At 35.7% G+C, this 23353-nt stretch overlaps 1 pseudogene; it reads left to right on the forward strand.

The window, feature by feature from the left end:
* The first annotated feature begins 20504 nt into the window (after positions 1 to 20504).
* Positions 20505 to 23111, forward strand: LOC143656972 (centromere protein L pseudogene; annotated as a pseudogene).
* Positions 23112 to 23353: the final 242 nt, after the last annotated feature.

The raw sequence follows: 23353 nt of genomic DNA on the forward strand, positions 1-23353 counted from the left end.
GCACATCTACACACAGGGCACACAGCCAAGGCTTAATGGCAGGTGATCTAAGCCTTGCAGAATGTCAAGTGGTTCTCTGAAACATGAGACCATGGGCAACTTGAGAGGATTTTTTACAAGGCCCTTTCCCACCTGGATCCTTATCTTCCCAGGAGGTTGTCATGAGGTTTTCATAGCCTACCTGTTTCTTAAGAAATCTCAGGTTTTTTACCTAGTGCCTTTAAGGTAATGTCGCAGGCTGTAAAATTTCCGAGCTACAGCTTAGCATCAGCTACTCAACAAGAGGATGTCCACCACTCACTGCATTGTCATGCCAGCTGTCCCCTTTTGTTTCGGTATCATATAGTGAGACTGATGACACAAGGAGGAAAAGGTCACCTTTGTTTTTCTTGCTTTTGTTATCTACATAATAAACTATCTTAATCTGAAAATGGCTCATCCTGTCTTCAGTGGCCAAATTAGTCAATCTTGCCTTAACAGAGAATCAGCAAAAGCAAATGATGATACCCTGGCTGTTGCTATTGTTGTGAGTTGTAACTGTCCTTTTGTCATTGAGTCTGAAATGTCATGTCTCTGCCAAAATCAAGAAAACTGTTGCAGGTTAACTTGCTAGCTTGCAAGTAGTGAAAATGCCAAATCGTTCAGAATTCTTGACAATGACATTGGTCAGAATTGTGCACTTGTGTGCCACCAGCTGGATGGCGGCTGGAGGGAAGAGATTGTGCATATAACTTGGGTCACTTAAGCAACAGTGTCTATCATTAAGAAGTTAAATTCCTGGAAGACCTAACAGCAGACACTAAGGGCCAAATTTTAACAAGTAATGTAGAGTAAAGGTATGTTGTCAAATTCATAACTCTGAGCATACTTTCCCTAGCCAACCTACTACGTATATTTGAAGTTTTCTCCCTACCTGATACTTTTTAATAAAAAATGAAACTCTATTTTAACTATATAAATTGTCAGCTGTTTTCAATGAACAGAATCTAGAGGGGATCAGGAAATATGTTTCAGAGCATTTAAAAACACTTTGGTTTATTTCCTCTATACCTAGGAAGCCATTATCTATTGAAGTCGGTAACACTTAAACTGTTTTGAGACTTTAAAATACAGATGTTAAAAAAAAAGTTATTAGTTTAAAAAATGATCCTTTTAGGAGTTGAATATGCTTCAGTGCTAATTATAACTTTTAATGATTGTAAAGTGCCCTGAGAGACTTTAATGAAGAAGGCTGCGAGACTGCGTTTCCATTGTAAATTTCCCTATTCTATACACAGTATAAGGATAATGAAAATGTGTTTGCACACCCAAAGGACAGAGTTAATTGTATAAAGTTCACTAAATGCTAACAGTTTCTTAGTGGCCCAGGAGTCATGTAAGGGAATTACAGACACATGTTCTGAAGAATCTTGGGTGGTTATTAGTTCTCCAGAGTTTAAAAATAATAGGCTGAGAAAAAATTATGCAATGGTATTTCTTGCCTAACTTATAACAGATATTACCTAAATCAGAAACATTAGGAAAATGCATTATAATTTGCACTTCTATTAGGGGAAGATCCTGCTTGTTTCTAATAGACTTGTTAAAAGTGTGTGATTTGTCTACAATTTAACTCCAAATTGAAAAAGCTCACAAAATCTGAAAAGCCAGGGTCATTGCTACTCTAAGTTAGGAATTATGTAACTGGTAGACAAAGGATGCCCTGAAAATGTTATTTCGACATACTTTATCTGAATTGCTTCATACAATGGTTCAGTATTGTGCTCAATTATTTAACATTCCTTCCTGAAGTTCTTTTCTCTCTTGTGGTTTCATTTCAAGAGGCTAAGTGGTGCCATTTCTTTTCATTGTTGTACGATGTGTTGTGGGATATAGGGGAAGTTTCTTGTAAAGGCAAATTATGTTCCTACAGAATTAAATAACTTGTCCAAATTAGGTAATTGATCTCCAAATGTGGTCACTCCAAATGAGGAATATATATTTGCTGCTTTATTTCATCATCGATACATAAGATTACACATCAGAATTTCAGTATTTTGATGATATGTAAGATTTCCCAAGCAACCTCCTATGGACTTTTTCCTATTTGTAAAACCATAAAATAAGATAGGTACATTTTGGGGTAGAAGAACACAATGTATGGATTTGCCTAGTGATTTTAATGGTCATTGGGTTTCTTCTATATTCAAATATTATTCCAGTTTTGAATCTCTCCACTTTTGACACTCAGATTGAACAACAACATGACTAAGAAAATCTCTGAAAGAAGTGAATTTATCATAACTAAGAAACTCTACTTAGGTTCTTGCAAGAATATACAAAACCTGTGCCAATTTTCCAAATTAAAGCAATAGTAGAACAGCTAAGGTAACGAGATGATAATTGCTACAACCTAACACAGACCTAATTGACAAGAACTGCTCTAGAGCCCTTCCCAGTGATGTCAGGCTCAGCAGTGGGCTAGATTTATGAACTGCTGGCATACCCATGTTACACCTTCTATTTATAACATTTCCAATGCTAATATTAAAACATGAAAATAGAGGTATTTCTATACTTTGGAAAATCCATTTAAAATAATTAATTTTGAAAACATCCAGATAATGTGTGGGTAGATAGCCAAAGTCTTCATAAGATAATGACATCATTGAGTCGGTGGCCCATACGATTCCCATCAAAAAAACGTCATCCTGGGTGGGCCACAGTGCTTCAGTGGCAAGAGTTCTTGCCTGCCATGCCAGAGACCTGGGTTTGACTTCCGGTGCCTGCCCATGCATGCATGCATGCAAAAAAAAAAAAAGTATCATCCAATGTAATAAAAATGAGGAAGCAGGCACCACGATAATTTTCTGCTATTTTGCCACTGTCTTATTTTAATTTTGTTTGTTTTTCTGAGACAGTATATGGAGAAATTGTAGATGTTTATGTAAATATCTGAATCCTATTTTTATGTTAATGTTTAGAAGATTATGTATAGAAAAGGCTAGTTGACACTCAGATGTCTAGAAGGAAATTCTGCTTTCTTTGAACTCAGAATCTAGGATGACAGGAGAAAAGGTACTCAGTCCATCTTACCTGGTGATATCTTAATTATCTTGTTGGATGACACTTGCTGGCCATCAGGGCTGCTATTATTGCAGATATTCAGATGGTGTCTCCACTTCAGTTGTGGTTACATTGGAGACACTCTACGGTGACATACTGCAGTTTTCTCTGACATGGCAGCATAATGATCTTGTGCTAACTTCGCCTTCTCTAATTATTCTCGGCGGTGGTCTGCCACACAATTTCTCACTATTGAAGTTTTCTCATCCTGGTAAGGCTTTCCTAGATTGGGTCCTTTCACAATGTCTCTAGCTCAGCCCTCTTCGATAAAATTCACTATTTCCATGGAATGCTATCTATCTTTGTTCTCCTATATGATGAAGTGCAGCTCACACAAATGATGATCAATCCCTTTATCCCATGGTTTCAAGTGCCTGTAGCTTGCTTTCCATCATCACATTTTCCAGGTGATAAGCAAGCACCAGGACCTATGCTCACACATTCTCCAATTTCAAGGGTACACATGTCCATCTGTCCCCAAATGTCTATATCTTAAGGCTGAGAGACCTGTGAATATGATGCCTTACATGGCAGAAGGAATTTTGTAGCTGTCATCCAGTTAAGGATCTTGATATGGGGACATTATGCTGGAATATCCAGGAGGGCAATGCAATTGCAAGAGTCCTTATAAAAGAAAAGCAGGAGGGTCAGGGTCAGAGATGGAGACAAAATAATGGAAGCAGTGGTAGGAGTGATGCAGCTATGAAACAAGGGATATAGGTATCTGAAACAAGGGATATAGGTATCTGCTACAAGCTGGGAGAAACAAGAACTAGATTCTCTCCTAGAGACTCTAGAAGGATGGCAGCTATGGAAACACCTTAACTTTTGTTCCATAAGATTCATTTCATATTTCTAGCCTATGAGATCTGTAAAATAAAAATACTGTGTTGTTCTAATCCACTGTTTGTTATTCAGTAGCAGCAGGAAATGAATATAACTTATTATATTCAAGTGACTATATGGAGAGTATTCTATAATTTTGAGATGATTCTATAATTACTATAGCTTGGCAAGCCTCTAACTAGAGACAGAATATCTAGGCTTCCCTTCTTACAGGCAACCTTTATTACATACATACAATTTTGTAAATAAAGAAAAAACATCAAATCATTCTCTAGTCCTACAAACATATCAATGAATCTTCTCATGAATTTCTGGTCTTGTCTTAGAAGGAGAGATGAAAATAAAAGTTCCAATTCTTGTGGTTCCATCTCCTGGTAATCCCTGCATTGATGTACTAGCACTTCTCAATGATATTGGAATATGTGTGAATCAGGTCCCTCACTGCAAATAAACGGCACACTCAAGGCAATTTGACAAGAGGAATCATAAAGTATGTTCCAGAGTACTTGAGCTCTCATTACCTGACAACCTTAAGAAAAGAAGAGAAAAAAGGTTTATCAGAAACTAAAGAAGAAAGTTAATAGAGACGTTGCCCTGAGGGGAATATGACCTTCCTATAATGACTGAGGTCACACAGAGGGAAACCAAAGAGATGGAGCCAAAGGACTAAATGACCCATCCTCATTTTCTTATTCTCTTCTGTATCTATCAGTGCTCCTCATTGACCAAAACCAAACAGGAGGCAAAGGTTAAGATAATGCAATGTGTTTTACATGGGGTAAAGGGGAGAATGGAGAATGTTAGAGAGTGGATCTGAAGCAGCCAATGAGAGATTCCCAACCCCAGAACAGAGTCATAAAAATTTGCTTTAAGTCCTCCAATTAAAATTATAAACAGGAAATAACCAAAACAACATAAAACAAGCAAACCGAATTCAACAGCATGTAACAAATAAATACACAAATCGGGAAGCGTTATAATAAAAATATATACGTCCTAAGAAAACATGAAAGAGAAAAAATAACTCCACTTACATTCTTAAGATAAGGCTTTCTAGAGCAGAAAACATTTGTTATTTGCAGTGATTATTAATAATGAGCAGAGGTACCTCAAACATTGTGAGAATGGATCATTTTACAGAGTAAATGTTCTTTTAATGACTAAATAGACAAGCAAAGTAGTAGTATGCATGACTTAAAAAAAAAATTCAGGCTGTTCCTATCTCCTAAGAAATGTACTCTTTTATTTATCTTTCTAAAAATGAGAACCTGACACCATTTTTATATTTGAATTCTGATAGGTTTTATGCCCCACTCCTCCCCCTTCTCTCGTTACATACAGTGAAAATCACACAATGTGCACTTGCTCTTTCTTTTGGTCCTGGAGAGAAAGTTCAAGCCAAGCAAACCCTGATCCATAAAACCCTCACCCTGTGTTGGAGCTTGAATCACATGCACCACAAAAGACATGTCACAGTCTTAGACCACACTCCTTTGGCTGTGAGCCTATTTGCAAATAGGACCTTGTAGGATACCACCTTTAGTTAAGGCGTGGCCAAAGCAAATAGGCCAAAGCTTTATTCCAAAATGCCTGAAGTCCTTTAAAGTGAAGGAAATTGGCCTCACAGGAGGAAGCCAGAAATCAGCAGAAATCAGAACAGGCACAAAGGAAGACAGATCACCACATGATGAAGGATTTGCTAAAATAACACAGTATCCGGGAATCCGGGACAAAGCAAGCCATGCCAATACCTTCATGTTGAATATTTAGCTTCCCAAACTGTGAGACAGTAAATTCCTGTTGTTTAAGCCAGTTACGCTGGAGTATTTGTCATAGCGGTCCTGGCAAACCAAAGCACCCTGCCCCTTCCCATCCAGAATTAAAGCCAAAGGCAAGTGCCCTTCCCTTCACCAAGCCTTTCAGACCCTCTCCCTCCTGAAAGCCCCAAAACGTGAACGATATATCTATCCGAACCCTCTTGGTGCATGTGCTGCTTCGTCAGTCTGGTCATCCAAACTGATTTTTTTCCCTCAGCGGAGCAATCACAAAATATACATTTCAGCAAAAAGCAGTGAGTAGTGTGGAGAGCGGACTCAAGCTAATCTTTAATAACGTGATGAATTTTAACTCAGGATGTTTAAATGGAAGAAATTGCTAGAATGACAGTGATTTCGTCTTTCATCTTCTGGGTTTAAAGAAACTGGAAGGGGTTAGACTATTGTTCCAGGAAGCAAAATTACAATTTTGTTTATTCATCTCAGGTTTCCACGTATCAGATCCCTAATCAGCCTTACCGGGTCTAGATCCTGCCCTCACACCAAAAGCCCTTCAACCTCCTTGCACCCCGGTCTTTCCATGTTCTCAATTTTGTGGCAAAAATACTCTTTTTTTTTTTTTTTTTGTATTGTTTTCAATGGGATGGTTAGTGATCAACCTTCTTTGCTAAAGACGTCCAAACTCCCTCTGCTAATTGTTCACTTGATTTATGATAAGGTCAGGCTTACTGTTAAGCAAAGACGAAGCAATCTTGAGTCCTAAATAATATGCTTACATTTGGGAATAGAGTCAGGGAAAGAGTTAGGATGTTTGTATGTGTAGCAATCTCTCTTAAGCTAAAGCAACTGCAGCAATTTTGACAACTACAAACACAAGGACAAACTTGCCCTTTTTCTATTGAGTGAGAACAATTTTGGACCATCCACTTTCAATTCTGACCTCTTTGCATACCCCTCCCCAAACCATCCCAGGCCCCCTACCAGTCCCTTTAATGAAGTATTTGAACCGACTATTGTTTTTCACTGTTTAGCAGTCTGAAAGTTGAGAGTTTGCACAGAGGGAAAATGTTGCTTTAAACCACTTCTATCTAGGGCCATTGTGAAATGATTGTCTCAGTAACTAAATTGCTTTTTGGACCATTGAAAGTCATTTACCCCCTTCCTCTTCTTCATTTTTCTTTGTTTTCTCATTTCTAACAGGGGAACAATAGCCTTACTTTATCTACCTCAACAGACTCTTGGTTTGTTTCACGCGTCAATATTGTTATGGTGTTTTGAAACCTTGAAATACCCTATAATGTTGATATTGATTTTTTATTTCATTTTCCACAAATGTGCACTATTCAAGTTTTTGCAGAGAAGATGTCTCATGGGATTATAATTGAAGCTACTATTGGTCTTCCTATTCTCTCCTATATTAGATTATGATACTCAACTCTCATCAATGGCAAGCAATTGTGCCTGAAAAATTCTCTGGGTATGTCTTATTGAACACCCCACATAAATGGCATCGCTCTTCATATGGGCCAAGAACACGAGTAAGGAGATGCAGAAAATGTATCCCAAGGAAGCCAAAGGATGAGGATTAAGTCATGACATCAGTCGGCGCTGTTTAAGGAGCACACAGGATTTGCAAAAGAATATTTACTCAGTGTGTGTTCACATATAAAAATATTTGAGAATAATGGCAAAGGGTTCCTAAGAATTTTTGTTCAGTGGTATGACTAAATGGGGAATCCAAATTTAAACAGTCTATCCATTTGTTTAATCATGTTAAAATAAGGAAATGAGATATTAAGAAAAAAATGTTCATGTAATGAGTTCAAACAGGTATCCCTAGGATTTTAGAAACTGGCCTCTTCTTTCTGTTTTATTGAAATTCCTAACATCTTGAAAAAAATCTTACTTGCTTTTCTTGTTTTATAAATTGAAGTAAATAAAAATATTTCAAATGTACCAAATTCCTCTACGTAACTAGAAATATCTTAGTGTGTCCAAATATCTGATTGGAGAAGGTAGAATATAAAAGACTGAAAATCCAACAAATTATGTCATTTCTCTTTCTTTTTTTTTTCAAACCTCATATTTCAAGTGAATAAATTTGTTTTGCTTCTTTTTTTAAGTTTTTTTCCCCAAGCACTTATTTGTGCTGAGGCAAGCATTCTGAAGGTGGCCTTTGCAGAGAGCAGCTTAAAGAAGGTATAATATCAGGAAATTTAAAAATTCCACAGAGCAGAAAACAATCCATTAGTTCTCACAAAAAAAACAAACAACCAGTTTTTGTGAGGGAAGTTTTTACTTTTTGGAAGTCAGGGATCTTTTTCGTTCTGTTGGACTGTATCGTTCTCTAATCCATCAACAGCTTTCTTAAACTAATCTAATAGTGTCAAGCTTTTTAGAATCAAAATTACTATCAAGTAATGGCAAAGCAGAGTCACCTACAGAATTATGGTTTCCAAAATATCACATACATGCATAAATAAATATATGGAATATTTTCTTATTAATACAGACTATAAAACTGGCCTAATATAGTACCAATGCCTTTGTTTTATATTCTTTGTCATGAAACTGCCTTGTGCTGGGTTGAACGCCTCATATATTCTGGCAGTTAAATAGATAGGCTTCTTCCTCTTGACCTTTGGAGAGTCTATATTGGGTGGTGTTGGTGGGGGGTCATTTCACTGCTTTTACCATTTACAACTCTGTCTTCCAATGGCAAGGGTGTTTCAAATATTTTCTAATCAAGCCTGTACCTTTACTGAAAGGTCAGCACACTAAAATGTTATATATCAGGCATTAAAATTATATTTCATCACTCCTGTACAAGAAAGTGTAGTTAGAAATGCACCACATGCATTCTCTTGGGTCAAATCTGGCCATGAATATTGCAGCACTGCACTGGGGAACTACAACACCCCGACATACAGCAGACAACACATTCTCTAAACTTTTGTTGACAATATCATTTCTCTTAATATTTTGTGCATCTATCCATGGACTCAGAAATGCCCTTTCAGATTGTTCCTCAGAGGGATTTTCCTGCAAGGCTCAGAAAACAAAACCAAAAAAGCAATATGATATTTTGTGGGTAAACTTAGGAGCTCATTTGCCCAAAGAAACATGCCATTCCTCTTAATTCCACATATACTGAGCAGGACTTATGAGCAAATAAGAGCAAGTCAATAGTCCTGCCAGCAGGCTGATCAAAGCATAATTTTGAAGATAGCTATGTAAAAGAAAGATCTAGAAGGCAAGTGCTGAACAGCACAAATGCTAAACAGAACAAGAAACTTCCTGTGCAAGTATAAAGAAATAATAGATTGATTTGTACTAGTTGCATTGTATGAACTTCATTCTTCTCATTTAAGACCGTATGGATGTACCACCATTAATTTAGCCTGCTTCAAACTGATGGACACGTATGATGCTTCAGCCTTTCATTATTATTTTTCAAAGTCAGTGTAAATGTTGTATATGGTTTTGTATATGCTTGTGTATACACAAATATTTTATTACATCTGCCTGCATTTGTGTAGGACAGATTTACAGAAGTAGACTTACTAGGTCAACAGTTATATTATTTTTAAAATTTATCAAATATTTCCAAGTTTCCTTCCAAGATGTTGGAACTCTTTTGGCATCCACTGATAAGAATGTTCATTTCCCATACTCAGGCCACTGATACCTACTCTTATCCATTTGATTTTTGTCAGTCCCTAGGAGAAAATTTTAGCACATTATTCATAATATAAAATGTATATCTTGCATATATGCATATAACTGTGTATACTTACATACACACAAGTATTTTTCCTACATATGTGCATATTGTAAGAAAAGATTGTGTTTCAATGGAAAAGAATTCATGTCCATTGCATACTCTTTTAAATGATCAGATTCCAGCTCTGTTCATTATTTTTTATTTATTGTGTAACTCTTTGTAGGCTGTAGGTAACTGAGAGATGTAAATTCTGTGCTGTCCATAATTTATTTAATTGACTCCCAACCCCTTGTCTCCACTGCAAATGTTCTCAATATTCCTTTACTCGATATAAAATTTGACTTTCCCTTTGAAGTTGTTAAAATATCTGTCTCGTTCCCTGCATAATATTAGTAAAATAAGTTATTTAACATGATTCATTTTTAGACCTCTGTGTGAGTCATAACTATATATTTTACTGAAAATTATTTTTTAGCAGTGTATGCATGTATTAGCTGCCTAAGCATGTTGCAACAAATCATCACAAACTGGGAGGCTGAAACAAAAGAAATTTGTTCTCTCACAGTGTGGAGTCTAGAAGTCAGAAGTCAAGATGTCAGCAGGGCCATGCCCACGCTGAAGGGTCCGGAGGAGAAACCTCGCCTCTTCCTAGCTGCTGGCAATCCTTGGCATTCCTTGGCATGTGCTTGCATTAGTTCAATTTCTGCCTCCTTATTTACATGGGTAACATCCCTCTGTGTATCTCCTTGTCTCTAATTCTTTCTCACCTTACAAGGATACCAGTCATTGGATTTATGGCCAAGCTCAATACAGAATAACCTCATCTTATCTTGAATTCATCTGCAAAGACCTTATTTCCAAATAAAATCATATTCAAACGTACTGGGGGTTAGGAATACAACATATCTTTTAGGAGAGACACAATTCAACTCACTAATATTTTCTATTTATATTTATGTCTATCTTGATATATTTGTCAGGTATTTTGTGTATGTGTAATTATACATATTTTAATCATTTTCTAACTATTACACTACAAACTAATAATAAAACAATAATTGTGACATAGTTCATTGAATCCTCTTTCAGGGCTCACCTCTGTTGTTGTCATTTCTCTGCCCAGCGTGTGACCTCCATGTCTGTGCTCAATCCTGTCTCTCCGGTAATCAAAGGAAGTGGCTCCATGACAATACGGAAGATTAAGCTTGACTATTTCAGAAGGAAAACAAATATAAATAGCCCTCCTTATATAGCACTACCTTAAGGGATGTATAAGACACATATTTGCATTCTAAATTAATTTCTCATTTATGAACACATTTACTTTTAGTAATTAGTGCACTCTTTTGGAATGTCTTTTTTAAGTAGTGATTCTGCTGGTCAATCATATTTGTCTTTATTAAGAAAATACCCAAATGCCAAGTGGTGATTTAAATATGCAGGCTTTATTATTTCTTTCTATTAGTCTATGAGTCCCTTCCATTTGTGGGCATCTTCCTACAACACGCAAAGGAAGTGAGATTTATTCTAGAAGGCAAATTCTTCCCACAATGTTGGCTCCTGACAGATGACTGATACAAGTGTAAACCTTATAAGTAAGAGATCAAAGTTGTAAATATGGGCAATTTTCATGATGGCCCAGTTATTTACTAGTTTCTTGTTTTATAGAAAGTCAATACAAAGATTATTCAAAAGGAAAACACTTCTCCCTTAATTCTATTTTAATTATCTAAGTACCTGAGAGACTTCAAAGCATTACTCAGCTCTATTGTGCTAACTTGGACTCTATGTCATTATAAAACATCTCCTCAGCATTTGACAATGTTTGACAATAAAGGTTGATTTTTATTCTTGTCTTAATTTGGTATATAATTTTAATCAAAATTGAGATAATTCTGATGTAACAAATAATGTACACAATTTTATAGTTTGCAAAGTTATTTCACTTTCTCAACTGGATTATTTTGCAATTTTATCAGAACACTGGAATGTTTATTTTTTTTATTTGTTAGGGAATTCCACAATTTTTTTTTTTGCCACTTAATGCTTGAAATACCATAGTAAATAAACGATGTATAGCCAGACCAGATCAGGAAATAAACAAATGAAGGGCCAATATCTTTCAGGAGGTCACAGAATGCAATGAGGACTTAATTTTCTGTTCCAGTCACTGTTTTTGCATTAAAAAAAACCCCCAATATCCTGGAATCTGAAACTAATTACTGTTTTATTTTGTTCATGAATTCTGTGAGTCAGGAATTCAAGGAAGGCTTAGGTCGAGGTGGCAGAGGTAGCTTGTCTTTATTCTATGATGCCTAATGTTTTCACTTGGAAGATTCAAGGTTGGAAGGTTACATGAAAGACTAAAAGTTGGAAGAGATGGAGTTGGAGAATCTACTTCCAAGAAGGCTTCTTCATTCAAATGACTGGTGCTGGGCTGGGATAACTCAAAGGCTTTCCTCAGAGTGGGAGTTCCTACATGTGGCTCCGTGTGACATTGTGGTTAGAATTTTGAAGGAACATCTCTATAGAGAATGCTCCCAGAACAACCATTCCAAGAGAAGCAAATAGAAAGAAGATGCAGGGTCTACTTTGGATAACATCAGCTTGAAGTGAATGTGCATCTTCTTAGGTAAACAGCAGACTGGGACCATTATAGGTCTAAGAAAACTGAAGCAAAGGCATGAGAGCAGCCTTGACCTGAGAACATCCAACTATCATACATATCATACTATGATAAAAAAAAATAATAATAAGGCTTCTGTTACCACAAATGGTTGAAATGGTTACTTTTTCAGTAACCTGGAAGAAGTTCACCCATGTTTCCCAAAGAGGTGAAATGACTGGAATATAATAGCTAGAGCTTAATAGATATGAAGATGAGGCTTTTGTCCCCCACTAGAGGGGATCAAACTGCTATATGAAGTTCATGATAAACCAAGATAATACTATTGAAAAACATAGACACAAATACCGTAGATTTGGACGTCATAACAAAACTGGCATAGAGAATCATGACAATAATATGTTGAGGGGTTCTATGCCCTCAGATGGAAAGCAAGATTTCCTAAGTGAACAGCTTATCTCTGGCGGGAAGTAAGTGCTAATGTTGTTGCTCATCATTTGTTTTCAAGTCCGGGTTATTTTCAGTTATTTTTAATAGCTCGAACCTACAATAGTATTGATTTTATCTACAACAAAGTTGTAATTAAAAGATGAACTTTGGGGAAAAAAAAGTTCATTTAGTACCATAAGGATACTTATTTTATAAAGTGTTCCAACATTCTGTTAATATGTTGCAATGAACCTTTGAGAGAGAACTCGAGTAATCATTCTATCTAGCCAAAAATTGTGGAAGCAGAGCTCAAACAGGAAAAATACTCAGCCAAGAGCATGCTGTATATTGTGAAACCTATTAAAGCTCATCTAACTCACTCTATTTAGTTGATGTTGCTAGTGTTCAATTGTAACTTGGAAGCAGTATCTAAAAATGGAGGCAGATTATGAAAGCTAAAACCGAAGTTGTGTGAAGTTGAAACCACATGCACCTACTGAGAAAACCCTAAAGTTTTTTGGTTGATACACTAAGGTTTTATTCCGAATTTTAGATTTTATTAGTCACTAATGCAAGCAATTGGGGTTACTCTAAATTTGCAATAACATTTCATTAGAATTGATTTTATTATTCTCAGTGCTCAAATTAACAAAATACATCTCAGTATAGCATTTTAGAAGTAAAATCTTTAGAAATGATCAGTGACAAATGAAATGTGTCTTACCAGTTATCTTTTTAAAATAAATTGTATATTGTTTGTCTTCTATCAAATATTTCTGGAGCTTTTCGTGTGCTATGCTGGCAATTGTTTGGTGAAAGAGTTCCTCTTAGGAAAGCTTGTGGGAAATTAAATTGGTTCTCATTCTGTGAATATTACCTTGGTGATATGAGCCTAGAACTTTTGCAAAGTAAAAAGACTCTGTCTGATATAATAATAATGAAGTGAGTAATTTAATAAATTGTCCACTGAAAGAAATATCACTGAATTCTTTTTTATAATAAATTGGAAATTCAAAGTTTGAAATAGAATATTATGCAGTTATTAAAATCAGGATGTGGAAAAAAATTGACATTAGAAATACTAATAAGACTAATGAACAAAGAATAAAATGTTTTTCATGTAAGCACATTGTCCTTATTTTGCAAAAGAAGCAAAAGCAAACAATGTGCTGTGAACACACGCAAAAATGTACAAATTCTTAACTGAAAGTACCTGAAGGAAATATTTTAAAAATATGAATGTTGATGGTCTTTCCATAACGGGATTACAGTTCCTGATAATTTTTTTTTGCATGGGCAGGCACCGGGAATCGAACCTGGGTCTCCGGCATGGCAAGGAAGAACTTTACCGGCTGAGTCACCCCCGCCTGCCCCCTGGTAATTTTTTAAATGATTTTCTACATTTCACGAATTTGTCAAAAAAGTAGTATCTTACATGTATATCTGAAATGATATATTTTTTAATTTTCAGTTAATGTTTTGTATTTAAAAGTAAATATTTCAAATTAAAAGTTGTTCCTAAAAGTTGGAAATTCCTTTTTCATATTGCATGTATCATCTTACAGAAAGTTTCATCCTAATCAAATGAATTTTATACTATGAAAATGAAGGGCATATTTATTTTCTGACTATGTAAAACACACAATAGCAAATCTGTAGTATCCTCTACTTCTCTAAAATTATTTTTATTATACTTTAATGTTTTTGTTTAAAGGACAGATTTCTATATTGATGATACCTATTTTTTTATATTGTTAAAAAATATTGTCATTAAGAAATAAGCGAGCATTGTGGTATTTATTTTGTATAGTGAATACATATGTTGATACTTAATGATTTGCTGATTATTTCTCCACCCCCACCCCTGGGGAGGAGGGCTTTAACAGCAATCTTAGGCTTCGGAATTGTGAAATTGAAGTCTCCATGCCATCCCAGGCGGAGTAGAACTTCTGAATATTTAATAAGGAGAACTGATTAGCTGCAAACTGTAATACAATTTTTTCTTTTCCTTAAATAGCTTTCTAAAGGTTTAATTTTTTTCTATAAGTAATTATCTTTCCTCATTTTGTATTTAAATTTAGCACCAAATTTTGAAAATAAAGTAACATTTCAGGCACCCATGTGTATGTGGAGAGGGGAGATAGAAATTTATTAAAAACAATTAAGTAAATTCTTTTTTAAATTTAGTCTTTGGATACTGTTGAGTTAAGCATGACTCATTCAGGTGGGGTTCACTACTGAACAGACAAAGGAAACTGAATTTCAAAGGAATAGTCACATGCTAGTTTCTGAATTAACTGGGCATCCTCAAAGTGCTAAATAAATGTCTAAAAATCTGTCATTCTGTGCAGACCAACACACATCACAAAATCATAGCATGTGAGAGTTGAATGGAACTCAGGCATTCTGTATTTCAAATAACTATCTTTCAGCTATGGAAACAGGCTCAAGAAAAGAACATAATCTGCATTCTTTACCATTAGCATCCCAAAGAAAAACAATTTTGTTAACAATTTAATTTTGACAGTTAATAATAAAGCTAGAGAAGCAATTTCCTTGTCTGATCATCTTTGTCCTCAAGCAGCTCTCTCTTACTTTGGTGCAGTTGACATATAGGCCTTTAGAGCAAACATGATTTACTCAGACCAATTCTGCCTCAACTTCCTCCTGAATGCAAAGAAAAATGATCATTTATACTTGGGAAAAGGAGCACTAATCTGAGCAGCTATGTTTAAATAACCATATAATCTATTGCCCAGTTCCAACCAATGTTGAAAGTGAAAGAGAATGCTACTAATAATCACATCAGGACTCCAGATGCAACCTGGGAGTTTCTGGATAACCTGGGTTGGTCGATCTGATCCAGGGAAGAGCATAATTGCATTGTGCTTGAGTGTCTGAAATTGCACATAGACACCGAGAAGAATCAAAGCAATCAGTTCTTTATTGAATAAAATTAGGCATTCTGCTATGAAATTAATAGCTAGTTGCACCAAATATTTTATTTAAAACAATACTATTTATTAACAACAATGGTTATTTTTGCTTTACTTTTTTGTAAACATAGAATTAGAATCCAATCAAATAATGAAAGTGATAGAGAGGGGCAGGGAAGAAATGAAGAGAGAATAATTTATTGCCCTATGAAATATTAATGCAAACAATGTGTGTGTGTGTGTTTGTATTAATGCCAGTAACTTTTCTTCTGTGCTGTGAATTCATGGTGATGGTGTATTTCTATTGTTTTGTTTTCTATGGTTCTTTTAGACTGCATTGAAGGAAACAGTGTCCTTATTGCTTAACTTTGTGAATCTTTTCCAACTCTGTGTGGTAGCAAAACACTAGCTACACATTCTTGTGGGCTATTGTACATGCTTGAGTCATTGAAAAAGTGGTTACAGTCTAAATAACCCACTCATGTAAGTTTCCTTACAGATGGATTCAATACAAATGGATCAGCACATTTTGTTGATTTGTTGGAGCGCTGAGGTTTCTAAAAGCATTGCCATCAGTAGGCAGAACTGCCAGGTTTGAAAGTTATGGGAATAACTCTCCATAATTAACCACTCCTCATCATAGCACTAAAACACTGGGAAACAGGAGAAATTAAATGATCAAGCACAGTAGGGCCACAGTGGGCCTCAATCTAACCGTTCTCTGGTTTCAGTCTAACTCAATCAAGGCTTCCCATTTACTTAACACTTGTGAAAAGAAGTATTTGCATCTTCAGGACCTTGAAGGACAATCAGAAGAAGTTCTCAAGGGAAACATACAAAATGCCTATCACCAGATAGCAATTTCTTAATTTGTATCTCTTTAATGTATCAAGACAGCAATGTTTCTGTAGAAAATAAAGGTCAATCTTCAAATGTTTTCTTTGTGTAATAACAGTTATTAACCATTGGAAAAAAACATGCCTTTTCTATGCATTTTCCTTATTGGCACACACAATATAAACCATAAAGCTCTAATCAGGCTGTTCAAAAACTAAACAAAAAGACGTTGTTTTTTGTAACCAATCAATACTCAAAAAGAAGAAAAATTGACACTTCACAACCACTTTATTTCCCAAAGCCTTTATGGCATTGTTAAGAACTTAGCTATACCAGGCTCTAGCAAAAATGCATTGTGATTTTGCCTAATAAATGCATTGTGATTTTGCCTAATAAAGGAGTGGAGCCAATTTATACTAAATATTAACAGTAATATACTAAAAAGGGCAATCATGATAAACTACTTCTCTTAGGCATAGGTTTCCTTCATCATTGGTATTGCACTGCAAAGACCTAAACCTGCTACCTTTCTGCTGCAGGAATCCTCCAACAATGCAAAGCATTTCTAGCCCTTTCTTTATTTTACTGTTGGAATATATAGAAATCTACAAGATTCTGCCCCAAGTCTTTAATTACTGCAAAGATGCTATTTCTATGTTTAGCACCAAACATAACATACAGGAAAGCTGAGCATTAGGTCAGCCTTTTTGTTTGTTGTTTTTTGTCCTGTTTTTTGCCTAGGGGCTTTTTGAAATATGTTAAAGTTTACCCAAAAAAAAGCTCTTAGAAATTACATGTTAGAGAACACAGTGGATGCCAGATTATTGTCCCCTTCTATAATGTGGCAAATATAATGTCCCACAATATAAAATTGCTTTCACAGTCAGTATTTAACACATTCAGATCAACATCTCTTCTAAATCATTGCCTGAATAAATCACATAACCTCTTTCATACTATTCAGCTAACTCACAATCATGAACCCACCATATTTACTGTCTGATATACCATGATCAGTTACACTGCATACAGTATTTCAGAAGCCGGTATATTCTGGGGTGAATGAAATGAGAATTCAGCATGTAGTGTTTTATCTTGCAATCCCCACTCCATTTTCCATGGAGATTTAAAATTCTCTAATAAAATTTTGGAGGATCCTAGCAGATCTCTGAATGGACTGACCCTACACATATATTTACAAAGTAATATTGATTTTTAATAAGAGAGATGACCTTTCTTCTCTAATGTACCTGAGATCTTTTAAGATTTTCATCTTCAAAAGAGACAGATACACTTGAAGAAGAAATTTGGCTTAGCCAAATGAAAAATGAAACCATCCTATTCAATGGATGCCCTCATGACCTTGAGTTCATACACATAATTTTCAGAACACATAATTTGATAAACCTTCCTATTTTTTTTCTATTCAGTGAATAATAAAGAAAGCTAAAAGAATTTCCTAAAATATACAGCTTTTCAGAGGAGTTAGGGACTGCACATTTTATTCTTTAGAGCAAGAAAAGAAAAAAGGTGTATGGCTTGAAAGCAGAGTTTTAAAAAATGAAATTACTCCTTTCATGTGTATTATTTCATAACCCACAGGTAACAAAATAAGGTGTACATGTCTAGATCATTTTATAAAAAATATTTACTTTTAAAATTACCTCCATATCTTATCCTAATATATAATTCAGATAAACAATATCCATTTAATTCAGCTATTCCTTGTAACAACTTCTTCAGTTTAGGCAAATGAGACCTCAGGGAAATGAAGTTCCTTGAGCTTCCCTTTGAAGCAGGCGGTTGCAGAGACAAAGTTAGTATGGAAACTTGATGGTTAGGGCTAATTTGCTACCCTAAAATGATTTTGGGACTAGAGACAAGAGATCATTTTCATGACATTTCTTAAGCTTTTTGTTATTTTTGTTATTTATGGAGTGCTTGGTAGAAAAAAAATCTTAGTAAAAAATTTCCATTTGTATTTATACATGCAACAACATGGAAATTTTTCTTTCAGGAACTTGATTTGGATCAGTAGTAAGGAAACACTCTATGGCATCATTTCTCCAACAGCTATTCAAATGTACACAACATTTTTGCTCATTTGCCTTTATTGTAATAATAATCTTTGATGTCTTGTCATGTTATTATAGTAACTCAACTATGGTTTTGCTTTGTTTTGTTTTTTTGGATTAAAGTGAATCCTAGATGTGCTAAGGTAATAATATACAAGTTAAGGAAGAAAATATAGAGGTAAAATGATACATGAAAGATGCCTTTTTATAAGGAAGGCCAATTTTTGTTATAACATACAGTTGCTTTTTCAACAAATTGAATTTTAAAATATGTGAGAAGATTAGGTCATCACATGGTAGATGAACTATAGGAAAGCAAAACTCAAAATATCTCATTTCAATCAAACAATCCCATTTTCTTATTGCTTTGTGTATATTAGCTTCAGGCAAATATCATGTCTTTCACACACACACCCCCCCCCCCCATGGCAAATCAATCACCAAGGACCATCATTTTATTTCTTCTCATTCACTCCTTTCTCTCCATCTTTCATATCAGCATCAACATCAGGCTAATGGTTTAGCTCTCTCCTTCTGCCTAGACTCCTCCAATGATTTCCTACATTGTCTACATCCATTTACAGTCTCATCTGAAAACTAGCTTCCGCACTTGAGCCAGGGTGATTGCTAAAAAAATGGAAAACTCTTTATGTGAACCCATGGGTAAAATCCTTCATAGCTTCTCAGTGCTCTAAAGGAAAAGACATAGAGACTTAGCAAGGTCTCATGCCCAAATGATCTAGGCCCAGCTGCCTTCTGAGCCTCATTCCACCAAGTAAATAGCTATACAGAGTCATAAGATTCTTAACTTTTTACTTGAAATACTTCAAAATTATTTGCAATTATACTATGAAAAGCTAATTGTGAATATGGTGATCTGAGAAAATGCTAAAAATGTAATGTAGCAAGCAGAAAGCTAAAATATCAATAGGCAAGTTAAAATGGAATATTAGTAAATATTTAATTTATCAAACACAATGCAGTATAGAGTAATAAAGGAATTTTAAACACTGGATTTAAACGGAAAATAACAGCACAATAGTTGACCTAAATATTTCATATTAAATAATTAAATTAAATGTAAATGGGCCAAGTAACATATATCTAACTAATTCATGGACACAATTATAAGATAATTTAGAAAATATTTAAAAATGAATGATATTGAAAATATAATAGATCAACATTTTTGGAATTCAGATAAAGCAATGCTTAGAGGGATTTTTACAGCTTTAAATATTTATATGAGAAAACAAAGCATAAAATTCACTGACCTAATGTTCTCTTAAAGAAGCTTTACAAAGAAGAGCAAAGTACACCCAAACTAAGGAGAGGGAAGGAAATAATAAAAGTAAGAGAAGAAGTTGTTGAATTCAAACACACACATAAAAGAGAAAGTTAACAAAGCCAAATGCTGGTTCTTTGAAAAGATCAACAAATTTGACAGTTCAAAACTAGACTTCGTAAGAGAAAGTCTTCTTCAAGCTCGGGATAACAGCACATGTCTCCTAGTTTATCAAATATTCAAGAAAATCATATTTGCACAGAATCTTTATGACATCTTTAAGAAGCACTATGGAAGAACAGTTGCATTTGATGATGCTAACATTTCATAATGACATTAATATACAGTGAGACAAGTATTTGAAATAATCAGTAACATTTTGCATGCTGGGGGTGCAGGTAGTGTCTATGCCTATTTAGTGTCCCACACAAGTTCTATAATTCCATAACACAGTCATTAGAATCATTAAATTGTATTTTTATGTGATACCAAAATATTAGAATTTCTTTCTACTTTTTCAGCTGCTCTTGTTTGCAGCTGTCATTATCCACAAGGTAAGGTGGAGCTGCCATCCATTCTGGAGAAAAATGAAGAAAATAACAAATCCAGGGCAGTAGAAAAAGGATAGACTCCAGGAGTGCAGCCAAGAGCAATTGCCATGTGTCCCAAAGGATGTCCTAAATTAAAGAGATGAGCAAATTAAAAGCCCATAAATAATAAAACTGGAAAAGGCCAATGAATTAATAAAAGATGGAGAATCAACCATGTAAAACATGAGCTATTTCAACTAAATTTTAGTTGGCAGCATCTTGCTGAAGAATCTTGCTAATCTGTCTCTTCCTACTTGCATCTTGAACAGCTTAAAGATGCTACTTGACAATGGTCCTTATGTTGTTCATATTACTGGTGAGATTATAATGTAGAAACTTTATCTTGGTATATTAGCTGTTGCTTTCTCAAGTTTGTTGTACTAGAAGCATATGGACATACTAATGAGGGTCATTGAAAAGTCTTTAAATAAAGCCTGAGAAAATATATATTAAAAATGCAAACTCACCTTGGGTGCACAGGTGGTTCAGTGGTAGAATGCTGCCTTTCATGTGGGAGACCTGGGTTCAATTCCCAGAGCATGCACCCCCCCAAAAGAGAAATACTAACAACTCTGTATTAAGCTCAACTTCAGCTACATCACATTTCTTATTTCCATGGGTGTGAATTCTGTTAGTTTGGGATTGCATCTCCTTTTATAATCCACAGAAGAACACTGAAAATCTGCTATCAGGAGCTTGATAGTTTAAAATAGAAAAGGTCTTTTTGACAGATCCTTCTTAGCAAAGTAAAAAAAAAGTATTGTAATTAAGAAAAAAAAAGAAATGCTTTTAAATTTGTATTTGGGGCATCATTAATTACAAGCACTATGTTGTTAAGGTCTTTGGAGAGAATAATGCTTTTTAACAGAGAAAACATTCACTATTCCTACTCAGTTTGTTTGGAAATAAGAATAGATCTTTAATTTTTTTCCTGCCCAATCAATTCTCTTTTTAAGTAAATTGGAGATATAAACATGAATCAACTTATATGCCTGGGGTGAGACAAAAATGAGCTTACTGCCTTTGATATTTCTTGTTCTAAATATCTGATCTATATGTTTGATTAAATGTATATACATATATATTAGACCGTAGAGAAACATTATTATTCAGGAAATTTAAAACATCAGTGAAATGAACACAGTCATTAAGTCACAATTGCAACTTTAAAAAAAAAAAGTAACGCTCCAATGAAGACGACAGCTCTCATTCCCATCAAATCCAACATCTGCCCGCGTTGACCATCCTCAGGATTTTATACATTCACACTGTCTTCGGTCAACGTACGCAAACCCAAGAGGCAGACTGCAGGCATATAAATTTCCCAAATGCTAAGAAAATACCTAAACCTATGTTTATCAAAATAATTTTGAGGAGAGAGTTGGGAAAAGGTTTTAAAGTGAAAAGGAGGCTAATCCCTGAGCAGCTGCTTCTACCGCCGAGCTGGACCGGGGCCCCGAGGGCTCGGTTGATTTGGGGCACTTGGTCCTTTGCCCTCCGCCCTCCACGGGGAGGAGCAGCCCCAGCAGGAGCGAGGGTCGCAGAGGTGGGCGACTAGTCTCAGCGGGAAGGTCCGTCCCGGGGTGAAGTCGCGGGGATCGTCAGGCGTGTGACCGAGCGCAAGTCTGCTTACCCCGCGCGTCTGCGTCTCGGGTGAACTCGGTTGTTGTGGCGCGAGAGGAAATTTGGGAGGGCCAAGAGTTGTTCGAGCTCCCTTTCAGCTGTCACTTTGATGACGTTTTTATTTCAGGAAGTTCAGTCTTGTCATAGGTTTGAAGGCAGACCTGAAGAATGATTAGTGAAGCAGAAATGGGTGACAGTGTCATCACGGCATTTTATTGACAGTGGATCCTTGTGAGGCAGCAGAATTGACTCCTAGACAAAGTGCATTGTCAAGGCTTAAAGATTACTTAATAGGTGCCACCCCTCTTCAGAAACGATTAGAATCAATCAGGAAGCAGACTTCATTTTTCCGGACTCCACCTAGAAGAAAAATTCCCGTGTTCACAATTGCAGGAAGATATTGATACTCAAAAGATTGCATTCCTTCTGTGTAAACAATGGACTTTATATAATTTAACTCCTTTATATAGATTCTCTTATACCAATCTCAAAGAGTATTCTAGACTTCTGAGTGCATTTATTACTGCTGAAAAGCAAAAAGGATTTGCTGTGGAAGTGGGAGAAGACTTCAACATCAAAGTGATTTTCTCTCCCCTCCTAGGAATGAAAGGAACACAAAGGGACTCTGAAGCATTTCTTGTCCAGATTCTGTCAAAATCTCAATTTGCCATATGAGAACACAGAAGAGAAAGTGGTATGGACTGGTTGGTTCTGCTGTGTATTTGGAGGTAGTCTTCTGGAGACTGCTTCAGAAGATCACACCTGCTTACCCTCATTCCTTGCAAATGGAGCAGAGTCTAATACAGCCATATTGAAGCCTGGTTTCAGAAAACATTTGACTGCTATTTCAGTCCATTAGCAATCAATGCGTTTAATCTTACCTGGATGGCTGCTATGTGGACTGGGTGGAAAATGGACCATTACACAGCTGCTACTGAATTTCTTTGGTCTGTGCCCTGTAGCCCTCAAAGCCTGGATATTTCCTATGCCATACATCCAGAGGTTGCAAAAGCTTTGTGGGACAGCGTCCACAAAACACTGGGAGAGGTTACCCAGGAGGAAGTTGACTTATTTGTGGCCTGCCTTTATTCACATTTCCATAGACATTTCAAAATTCATTTATCAGCTGCAAGATTAATTCGTGTTTCAACTTCTGTAGCTTCAGTGCATACTGATGGAAAAATAAAGATTCTGTGTTGTAAATACCTTATTGGAATATTGGTATATTTGACAGAACTGGCAATTTTTCAAATTGAATGAGGCCTTATGTAGACTTTAAGTTATGGTTTATATGCCTTTTCTCGTTGATTGTCTATGTGCTATGCTAAGAGGGACTGCGGGAGAAATGGGCATTTATCTCTATCTGTTTTCCTCAGGGCGTCTTGGATGGCCTAGGTAGAAGCCAAGAAGGCTCTAGAACAAAGAAGCTGGTAATGGATGAGTTTTTGCCAGGTGTCCTGATGATCTGGAATGTTAGCCTCTTGAAAATGCTGAGTTGTCAA

Source organism: Tamandua tetradactyla, chromosome 2 (genome assembly GCF_023851605.1).
Source record: "Tamandua tetradactyla isolate mTamTet1 chromosome 2, mTamTet1.pri, whole genome shotgun sequence".
NCBI lineage: Eukaryota > Metazoa > Chordata > Mammalia > Pilosa > Myrmecophagidae > Tamandua > Tamandua tetradactyla.